The 11,618-nt window shown below is 36.8% G+C and overlaps 1 non-coding gene across 1 annotated transcript; it reads left to right on the forward strand.

Moving 5' to 3' along the window:
• The first annotated feature begins 11,222 nt into the window (after positions 1-11,222).
• On the forward strand, positions 11,223-11,326 carry LOC111550249. The gene has a single exon (XR_002733971.2). It is a non-coding gene; the product is annotated as a U6 spliceosomal RNA (small nuclear RNA).
• Positions 11,327-11,618: the final 292 nt, after the last annotated feature.

Here is an 11,618-nt window from a genome sequence, read left to right on the forward strand (position 1 = left end):
ATGAGGATGGAGCACTTATGAATGGGATTAGTGCCCTTATAAGAAGAAAAGTAAGAACTTGCTCTAGCTCTCTGTTCTCTGACATGTGAGAATACAAGGAGAAGATAGCCATCTGCACAACAGGCAGTGTGCCCTCACCGAACACTGGATCTTTTGGCAGTACAGCCTCCAGAACTGTGAGAATATATGTGTGTGGTTTAAGTCACTCATTCTGTAGTAATTTGTTATAGCTGCTCAAATGGACTAAGACAAATAGGAAAGTTCTGTGTTATCTCCCCAGAAACCTAGCCAAAAAGATAATGAGAAAAGAACAAAACCTAATTTCAGCCCAGTTTGCAGAGGGCATAATCAAATAAAAATGGTAGTTAACCTGAAGAAAAGGCCAACTGTTTCCAGAGATAACACTCATGACCATCTTCTCAAAATCTAAGGAGGATGTCAAGACTGTATTATACCTACAGACGTACCTTTAGCCCAAATCTTCTCTAAAGTCTGAGCACCTTGAATCTAGACATCTACTTTGGTGAAAGCCAAGTACAGTCATGATTTTGAAACCATTAGTTTCCAGTGATCAAAATCCTAAATCATACTTTGGTCATGACTAAACCTCCTCATTCTTATCCAAATACCTTTCTTTTCCCCTGTACCCTGAGTCCATTCTGGTAAACGTCTCCTCACCTTGTCAGTGATATTTGACACAGTTGGTCAATTCCTTCTCCTGGAAATGCTTTATGTAGCTGTCTTGACACCACACTTTTCTGGCTTTTATCCTACTGAACTGGCCGCTACATCCTAGTCTTGTTGGTGGGATCTTTCTGATTTACCTGACCACTAAATAGCAGAGCAAATCAAGTCTCTGTTTTCCTATATCATCTCTATCTGGACTCACTTTCTAGGTAAACTCCACCAGACCCAAGACTTTAAGTATCACCTCTACACCAATGACTTCCAAATGTATATACTTAATGGCCTTTTTGTCACTCTGCAATATTCTAAATTAAAATTCTTATTTCCCATCTTCTATCTCAATTTGCCCTTCTTCCACTATCCTCCCTTTCATTAAACAAAACTATAACAGGTTGGGCATCCCTTGTCTGAAATGTTTGAGACTGGAAGTGTTTCAGATTATAGATATTTTCAGATTTTGAAATGTTTGCATTACATGTTTACATAGTTGAGGATCTCATAGTTGAAAATTCGAAATGTGAATGCTCCAATGGGCATTTCCTTTGGACATTATGTCAGTGCTCAAAAAGTTTTGAGTTTTGGAGCATTTCAAATTTCAGATTTTTACATTTAGGGTGCTCAACCTATAATTTACAAAACTGTTTAAAAATACATAAAAATAATCCTTGACAGCTGTCTTTCCAGGACATCTACACCTAATCCATCAGCAATTCTTGTTGGTTCTACCTTTAAATATACCCAAATCCACCATTTGCAACCATTTCTACTCCTACTTCTCTAGTCCAAGACATCACAGTCTGTTACCCAGACAAGTGTACCCCTCAATAAGTCTCTATACTGGGTCATTCCTCCTTCTGTTCTTCGTTCCCATTTCTACAAATCACCAAAAGTATCTCTTTTAAAAAGTGCATCAGATCATATCATTTCTCTGCTTAAAACACCCTAATGTCTTCTTACTTGAATTAGAACAAAATCCAACGTTTTTACCATGGCTATCAGCCTCTGTGTATCTGGCTTCTGCCTGTCTTTTTGACACATCTTTCTCAGTCTGTTCTGTTCTGTCCACATTGGTCTTCTTGCTGTTCCATTGTTCTTACCATGGAACATTTGCCCTTGCCCTGTCTTTTTGCCTGGGCATTTTTCCTGAATGTTCACATGGCTCACTTGATTTAGGTTTCTGCTCAGTGTCACCTTTTAGAGAGCCCTTCTCTGACCAAGTGGTCAGAAAACCCTGAGTTTTACATTCTTTATGTGTGATACCTTGTACAAATCATACAAATTTTCTGGAGTTCAGTTTCTTCTTTGTACTAGCTATCTATTGTTTTATAACAAATTATTCAAAAATAAATCCACTTTTTTTTTTATGATCATTTGTTATCTATTTTTTGTGAGTCAGGAACCCAAGTGCACTTAGCTGAATGTCTGTGGCTCAGAGTGTCTTGCAGAATGAACCAAAATCTAAGCCAGAGTGCAGTCATCTCAAGGCTCCAAAGGGGAAAGTGCAATTCCAAGCAACTTACATGGCTGCTGGCAGGGCTCAGGTCCTCAATGGCCATTGGCTGCAGATGTCAATTTCTTACCACATAAGCCCCTCCATAGGGCAGTACACATCACAGAAGCTGGCTTCCCTCATAGCCAGTCAGTGAAACATGAAGAAAAGGTATGCAATATGGCGGCCACCAACTCAGCAACTTCATCTTGGAAGTGACATCCCATCGCTTTTGCTATATTATATTCTTTAGAAATGAGCTACTTGGTTCAGCCCAAAATCACATAAGTCAATATGGCAGTGTGAACCGTTGGAGGCCTACCACATTTATGTGTAAAGTGGAAATAATATCTGTCTCACAAGGTGGGTGGTTATAAAATGACAATATAAATATATTAGACTTATTCATGCGTAACTTAATTCAAATCTTCATTGCAAACCATGGAACTAATATGTGTAAGATCAACAGAATAGCTCTCTTGCAGACAAAAAATGTTTCTCAGGGCACAGAAATTATTGTTAGAGTTATGAGCAGAATTCCATAGATAAAGTGCCATTCTATGCCTTACCCACTTATTTATGCTTTGGTTTCTTTACCCATAATGGGTACCAGATAGTACTTTTTCATGCATCCTCCAACAAGCTTCTAGATCCCAAGTATAACTACTGCAAATATTTTGAATCCTCATAGGAAAATAGATGCACTTCCAGTATTTAAAATATAGTGAACTTAGCCACAGATTTTTAACTCACAAAGTTAAAATAATCACAAGCTTTAGAACATACATAAAGTCTGAAATACTTGCTGGGAAATTAAACTAACTCTAGGAAAATTAAACAAACAGTATTATTTAGAAATGTAGTTTATAGGTGTTATTTTAAAAGCATAGCCCTTTCAATCCATTAAAATATTAAAAATTAAACCATTCTAGAAATAGAAGCATAGACAAAATTATTTTCAAAAAGCAGTTTCTGTAAGCATTTGAATACCCAGAATGTACCAAGGTTCCCAGGAGAAGACTTAAATATTATAAAATTAGGATTTGGGATCATAAAACTTTCATTCACAATCCACCACACCTTTCACTCTTATACAAAAATAAATCAGTAAATACATAGCAGCTTCCAGTGTGCATAATATACTATAAAGAAAATGATGAATAAATGAAAAGACAAAAATACCTTAACTAGAAACTCAAAATATAGGTCTCAGACTAAGACATAATTACATACAATGGTAATTAAAGAAAGGGCTACTATTCCAAATGTCCACTTGACTCATCACCCCTCAAGGTCCCTATAATGTTAGCCTGAACCTTGTTTATCATCCAGTGGGAAGTTTAATGTCTTCCTCTGAATTTCTGCCAACTCCCAGCCCTTTCTCCCAGTGGTCTCTAGTTCTGACTTTTCCCTTCTTCTTAATACTCCATTTTCTGCTCAGCTTTTGATGGCTTATTTTTCCTTCATCTTCTCTGCTCCTCTCTAGCTTTGAGACCTACCTCCATTGCTTTCATTTGATTGTCATGTAAACCGCTCATGTAAAACAAGCCTTTGTGTGTGTAACAGGCTTCATCCACAAATGTTTGGGAAGAAGGAAGTTTATATTACAGTCACACAAATGACTGAAAGTTCCATCTTAGACATCTGCTGGACCATTTCTCTCTGGGTTCTGCTCCCCTCAAGTTGTGTGTCTCTCTGCTCCTCTCTTCAGTCTGAACTCTCTGGAACTCCCAATTTTGATTCATTTTGTCTTTCACTTGTCCCTTGGTGACACTCATTCTCATGGTCTTATATTCTCTCCCCAAGCCGATGTGAAGTATTTCCTTAACCAGAAATAGATTTCTTCTTAGGAAAAATTCCAGTGCCAATTATTCAGAAAATAATGTTTTCACCCTTTCAAGTATATCTTGAGAATACTTTTTTATGTTTCAAGAGAAGAGAGGACTAAGAAATTAGATAAAGTAGGGTGATAAAGAAAAGCTTTAAATAGATGACAGCACTTAAACTAAGTATTAAATGATTAGGTAGGCTAAGAAAACGATAATGACAGAGTGTCTTGGAGCATTCTACATTGAAAATAGGGTAAGCATAATTCACACTGGCACTAATAAATAATAAGCCAAACATAAGATTTTGTGCAAACCTAGATAACCTAAAGGACTTTTTTTTCTTTAATTGTAGCTTTGTCTTCCATGACATAATCCTTGAGGGCATTCTAGGAACGCCTTAGTATGCGATATTACATGCATTTAATTTTTTCTTTGTAACTAGTTTAAAGGTTACAGGTCAAAATAGTGTATACAGAGAGAACAATTCAACTTGAATTTTAGTTAAATTGTTTCATAGGGAGGTCTTAAGAAAGTTGTATGCAGAAGCAAGTCCTTATGATGGAGTATGGACTTATTTTAGGTTTATGGGAGCTTTAGATTATTAATTTTCAGCTGGAACCAATTGCAATACAGCCCTGAATTGTATAAGTGGATGCTCACCTCACATAGATCTGTATTTATTCTGTTTTCCTATTCCCCAGCTAATTTTGATCAATGATGCCTTAGATCATAAACACTTAGCATGTTATATTGTGCTAAATCCTTTCACTGCTCTACAGTTTGTGCATGAAGCAGTATGTTTGGGGTTTGAGATGATTTCTAGATCCCTTTAGTGACAGGAGTGGCTGAGAGCCTAGACTATGGAGCTAGACTGCAAGGATTGTAACCCTGATCCATTATTTACTTCCTGTGTTTCCTCGGAAAACTTATTTACTGCTTCTGTGCTCCAGTCTTCTTCATTTGTAAAATGCAAATAACATCAGTGGGCCATGGAAGAGAAGAATCCACATGGCCAGTTGGAAAACACCATAGATACATGAACCTCATTACCCACTACCTACATTGCACTACACACATATGCGTTATGTATATGTGTATGTAACCTCATGATCAACTTTAGTCTTGACATTTTTTAATCAATATTTTACAAATATCATTTTCCATTTTGTCCTAAAATAATAATAATAAAATAAAAATATATTGTTTTCTGGTAATTCTAAATTCCAAGGCTATCCTTTGTGTCCAATTTCTTATGATCATCTTCCAATTTAATTATTGTTTTCTTCACCTCCATGTCTAAAAAGGTAATTAATTGTTAGATTTCAGCATGTGTAATGCTCACTTGGGTTTGCTGACTAAAATGTGGATTCCTGATCCTCACCCTGATATTCTGAATCAGGATCTATGAAGTGTATCTCAGAAACTTCAAAAGCACTCTAAAGGTGGTTCTGACTCAGGTGGTCCAAAGACACACTTTGAGAAATACTGATTATTGATTTACAAAAAAAAAAAAAAAGCCTTATTAAATAGCATTGGGTTTAGTTATCACCTGCAAGGAGGACCATAAGGGATATCTCTCCACATTGGAAATAATTGAGAGTTATTCCCTCAAAAAGTTATGTAACCTTTAAAATGATAAGATTGGTGAAAAACTTTTGGAATTTTTGCCAGATGTTGAAAGTAGAAAAGACAAAGGAGTATAGGTATGTATACAAAAAATGGAAGCTTGATATAGGCACAGATTTTTGTCTGCTGAATTCACTGCTGAATTCTTGGCATCTAGATTCACTGCTAAATTCTTAGCATCTAAACCAGTGTCTGGAATATGGTAGGTTCTAATACGTGCAAGAATGTTAACTATTATAGTAATCAATTAAGGACAAAAAGTTAGGTTTGGGTATTACTTTGTTAAAATTTGTTTTAAGACAGTTAAGATCCAAAGAGAATAAAAGGTAAATAATGTGGAAAACAAGTACCAAGGTGTTTAAAACTATTCTATTTCTCTTAATATATTAGGTAAGAAAAACATTAAAGGGTGAGTTCACATTAGAGGAAAGCTCCCACTGATTCCACTTAGGACATCATCACATACACATGAAAATAATCTTCTGATTACTAGCAGAAACAAATTCCAGGAATGTGCCTGAGAAAATTGAATTGCAAGCTAGATCAGACTCTTCTGGGAAAACTGAGTTTCAAGTTAGTTTGTACTTTCAATGTATTCTATGTCAAAATCTGATGTCACCCCTCAATGAGAGACTTTCCAAGGGCAGAAATCATTGTGTTCCCTCTCACCTCATGAAATTTTAAAAGTATGTGTAATAGCAGAGGTCTTATGAAGAATGCCTATCTTTTAAAAAAGTAGAAATCTAAGGGGATAAAGATATCATTTTATTTAAAAATTCTGATCTGATATCGCCTTCTCTTCAGAAACAATGAAGAAACAGTAGGCAATCTAAAATATTTCCCCACTGGTAAAAACTCTGTAGACATTTGGCAGAATAAATGTAACCATTTAGACACACCAGCTACCCACATAAAGAGGACTCTGTATTATACAGATATCCTGGGTGAAACACATGGTGTGTAAGTCTGGTTTCTACACTTTAATTGTGCTGTGTGTATTGTAAATGAGTGTATTTCGCTCCAGTCCTTGTTCCTTTGACCTTTTAGTGTCTTAATGAGACTCCAAAAGCAGCAATCAAAAGCACAGTGTTCCATTTTGGAAGCATTCGGAAAGCAATGCACTTTGGCTAAATTTAGTTGTGGCATTCAGAATTTAAAAACACATCCTGCCATTTTTCTAGGAGACACATAGTCACTTTTGATTTAAACAAATTGGTCAAATAACAGTTGTTTCCTCTTAGTTCACTCACGTAAACAAAAGTGGGGGCTAGGGGGCTGACCATAACAAAATTGACTCATATAAGGCTTTTTAACAGATGCAACTCAGCCGTACTCATTTTGCAGGACATCAAACAAAGGAAACTTTTGTGTTCATTTAAAACACTTCTTTCTCCAAAAGCACAAATAAAAATTACAATTGAAACAAAATTGGAAGCTGAAAGCACTGACATTTGCTCATGTTGAGGAAATATTGTCTAATTTATCAAGACTTGCATTTGGAACAATCTTCAGGAATTGACTGAATATTAGAGAGAAAAGAAGAATCAAACTTAAAAACAGCATTTTGTCTCCTAAATTATAACGTGGGAAATGTACATCTTCGAGAATTCAAAAGCTTTTTCATTTTAAACAATTGCCCTTATTTTAAAATAGATGTTTATGGTACATAGTCAGAAATCTTTTTCTGCACAACATTATCCAGAAGAGCATATCAAGCCACAAAATTTCAGCAATTCCGCTCCACAAAATTAAATCAAGGGAATGTGAAACATTCTCAGGTAACACAGACCAGATACTGTTTGGAAATTTTAACAAAACCTTAGTGTAATCTCGCTTTCCTCATTGGAAAGCTATATTACAAAAGCAGCTGTCTTTAATTTTTAATATTTATTTTATTGTGGGTAAGAACACTTAGATGAAATCTACCCTCTTAACAAATGTTTGAGTGTATAACATAGTATTGTTGACTATAGGTCAGCGCATGCTTTTACATCCATATGGTATTCTTTAGCCTTGAAGGCCATTTTCTGTCTTTTCTTCCTGAAAAGCTTCTTCTCACCCTTCAACATCTAGCTCATTTATCACTTACCTTGGGAAACCTCATAACAGTATAATAAACACTCAGCTGTCTGTTCTGTGGGCCTTTAGATTGTTGCTCATACTTCTATTATTAGTCTATAACACATTGTATTGTCATAATTGTTTACATGTACTAGATGAAGTCTGAACATTGAAGATTATGCTTCCTTCATCTTTAAAAATTCCATGGCTAAGTGATTAACGTGGGTTCAGTACATTTTTATTAACCATATGAAAAACTATCTTTTAAAATACTTCGATAGCTCTGGGGTACAAGGTTTTTGGTTACATGGATGAATTGTATAGTAGTGAATTCTGAGGTCTTAGCACAGCGGCCTCCCGAGTAGTGTACACTGTACCCAGTGTATAGATTTTTATCACCCACCTCTTAATCTTCCCCCTTCTGAGTCTCCAATGACCATTATACTGCTCTGTGTGCCTTTGTGTGCCCATAGCTTAGCCTCCACTTACAAATTATGTTAAAATGTGATACAGCAGATCTCTAGAATTTACTTATATCACTCACCTGAAAGTTTATGCCCATTGATAACTAACTCCTCATTTTCCCCATCCCCCAGCCCTTGGCAGCTGCCATTTCACTCTATAATTCTATCAATTTGACTATTTAAGATACCTCATATAGAGGAAATGAAGCAGTATATGTCTTTCCGTGACTGGCTTATTTCACTCAGCATGATGTCTTTAAGGTTCATCCATGTCATTGCTTCTTGCAGAATTTCCCTCTTTTAAAAGGCTAAATAGTACTCTAGTTTCGAAATTTACTACATTTTCTAAAAATACTAATAAATAAATAAGCAGGTCTCTAAGATGAGAGTAAACAACATTGGAAATGAATAGAAAAGCTGGTCTGGTGCCTTAGACGATGAGGTTGCCTGCTGAACTTGGTGCAGAGACACCTGCAATGTTAGAATCCAGTGCTTAAGGGAAGGAGTAAAAGGAAAGGGATTAGGAAAGTTGTGCCCTGTGCCTGGCCTCCTGCTCTTATGATCCAACTGTATCCATGAGGCGGTGTCAGTGATTGGTCAGGCCTGCTTGCAGGAGAGGCTCAGGGAAGAGAAGGGAAGGAATAGAAAAGGGAGAAACATGGACCTCAGATCAGTTTCTTTATCACCAGTATAGATTGGTTGGCATAAAATTAAAGCCGTTTCCCAATCCTCTCTGCCACTCCTTCTAACAAACATGAAATATATTTCTACTCAACTACAAAAGTATCTACTTGATTGTAAGTCTGAAATTCCTACTGCCTGTAAGCTTGGAGATTGGAAAAAATTGACCATAATTACACATTACATACAACAAGTGAGAAAGCTAAAGCAAAACCTGAATCAGGTGTCTTCCAAACCATACTGTTTCCACCTAACTACAGCAGAGAGCTCCTAATAACACCAGGGGCGGGCGCTGTGTGAGGAAAGCCCACAAAACAAAGTCTAAATAAGCAGAAAACTCACCAACAGCTTACAAATATTTAAGACTTCCCAAATAACATAGCGTATGGTAGGAAAGTTCCATTTGAACAAATTCTGGAAATAGCTATATCTCTTAGTGCATAACAGGTGTTAGAATCAGAACGTAGATGCAGGAATGTTTGTAAGAACCGTATTGAGTTCTATAGGGTGTCTTCTGGCACGGCAGTTTTATTTCAAGAAATGTTTTAATTTCAAAGGCATAATTTCAGAAATCAGCAAATTACAAGAAGGAATACAGAGGAATTGCACCAAAGGACGTTGATAAAAATCCTCCCGGCCAGGCGCAGTGGCTCACACCTGTAATCCCAGCACTTTTGCAGAGAGGCCAAGGCAAGCAGATCACGGGATCAGGAGTTCGAGACCAGCCTGGCCAACACGGCGAAACCCCATCTCCTGAAAATACAAAAGCTGGGCATGGTGGCAGGTGCCTGCAATCCCAGCTACTCAGGAGACTGAGGCAGGAGAATCGCTGTACCCAGGAGGCAAAGGTTGCAGTGAGCCGAGATCATGCCATTGCACTCCAGCCTGGGCAACAGAGCAAGACTCGGTCAAAAAAAAAAAAAAAAAAAAAAAAAAAAACCTTACCCTGTACCCTAAAATTCACAAATCTGTTGACAGGGGCTGGCACTGGGAAGGACAGAAGGTATTAGTCAAAGGATACAAAGTTTCAATTATACCTGAGAAATAAGTCTCTGAGATTTACTGCACAGCATAGCCTATGGTTAACAATACTGTACTATATATTTTATAATCTGCTAAGAAGATTTATCTTATGTTAAGTGTTCTTATCACAAATCATGATAATAAAAAATAAGAGGACAGGAGGAAACTTGGATGTGATGAACAGGTTAATGGCATAAATTGTGATGATGCTTCCACAGGTGTATACTTATCTTCAAACTTATCAACTTAGTGTACATTCAATAGGTACAGCTTTTTGTATGTCAACCATAACTCAATGAAGTGGCTTTAAAATCAACAGAGAAAACACCTAGAATTGTGAGAACACAAGTTCAAACCATGATCAGGTAAGTATTATTGTCTACCATACAAAAGTTTGTTGCAAAAGAAAAAATAAGGCCATAAATCTAAAACATATGGGCAGGCATGGTCTGCTATCTTTTACGAAAGAGAGAAATAGGCCGGGCACGGTGGCTCAAGCCTGTAATCCCAGCACTTTGGGAGGCCGAGAAGGGCGGATCATGAGGTCAGGAGATCGAGACCATCCTGGCTAACACGGTAAACCCCCGCCTCTACTAAAAAAAAAAAAAAAAAAAAAAAAAAAAAAAACAAAAAATGAGCTGGGCGAGGTGGCAGGTGCCTGTAGTCCCAGCTACTCGGGAGGCTAAGGCAGGAGAATGGTGTAAACCCGGGAGGCGGAGCTTGCAGTGAGCTGAGATCTGACCACTGCACTCCAGCCTGGGTGACAGAGCGAGATTCCATCTCAAAAAAAAAGGAGAGAACTAGAACACAACAGAACACAGAGGTTAAGACAAAGGAAAGGACTGTGGAGTCAGGCCAACCTAGAGCTACTTCTTTCATCTACCCTTAATTGATTATGTGGTCTTAAGTAATCAATTATACCATTTCAAACCCAGCTTTATTATCTTTAAAATGAAAATAAGAAAATTATCTCATTGTGTTCTTGTTGGATTAAGGCAAACATTGTGTATAAATTATTTAGAACAATGTCTGGCATATAGAAAGACTCAATTAATCTGAGTTCGAATTACTTTTCAGTTTCTCATCTTCAACCAGAAAATTAGAAAAATATAGCAATATTAGTTTTGGATCAGACAATCCATCTCTATATTCTGCTTCTGAGTGTAGAATCAAAGGGAATTTTACGGAAGAACATGACAGTCACTGTCCATGCCCCAGTATCCTGGTATGGAGCTTTATGGAATTGATCTAAGTCGTTATTTTGATAACAATAATCAAAAGATTATCACCGTCTTTCAAGGTCACAGTTTCTTCTTTTCCTTTCTCTGTAAATAAATGTTTTCTTTAAAATGTGCATTTAAAGCGCTCGCTTTGGCAGCATATATACTAAAATTAGAATGAAGCAGAGATTAGCACTGCTCCTGCACAAAGATGACACGCAAATTGATGAAGCTTTCCATACTTTTATGAAAAGAGTTCTAGATACAAATGGCAGTGATGGTGCACAACAATATGCACGTACTTAATATCCCTGAGCTGTACACTGAAAAAAAATGGTTAAAATGTTATATTTTATGTGCATTTTACTATAATAGAAAATATTAGAAAAATGAGTATTAAAACTGCTTTATTAAGAGGATTCCAAGCTCTTAAAATACTGGTCCTTTGTCAACAATTTTGCATATTTAAATGGCCATAGAATGGCTAACTTGCTGTTCCACAGTTACTGAGCAAGGTAGAGGCAAATGCATCACTGAA

This window comes from Piliocolobus tephrosceles, chromosome 8, assembly GCF_002776525.5.
Source record: "Piliocolobus tephrosceles isolate RC106 chromosome 8, ASM277652v3, whole genome shotgun sequence".
Classification (NCBI taxonomy): Eukaryota; Metazoa; Chordata; class Mammalia; order Primates; family Cercopithecidae; genus Piliocolobus; species Piliocolobus tephrosceles.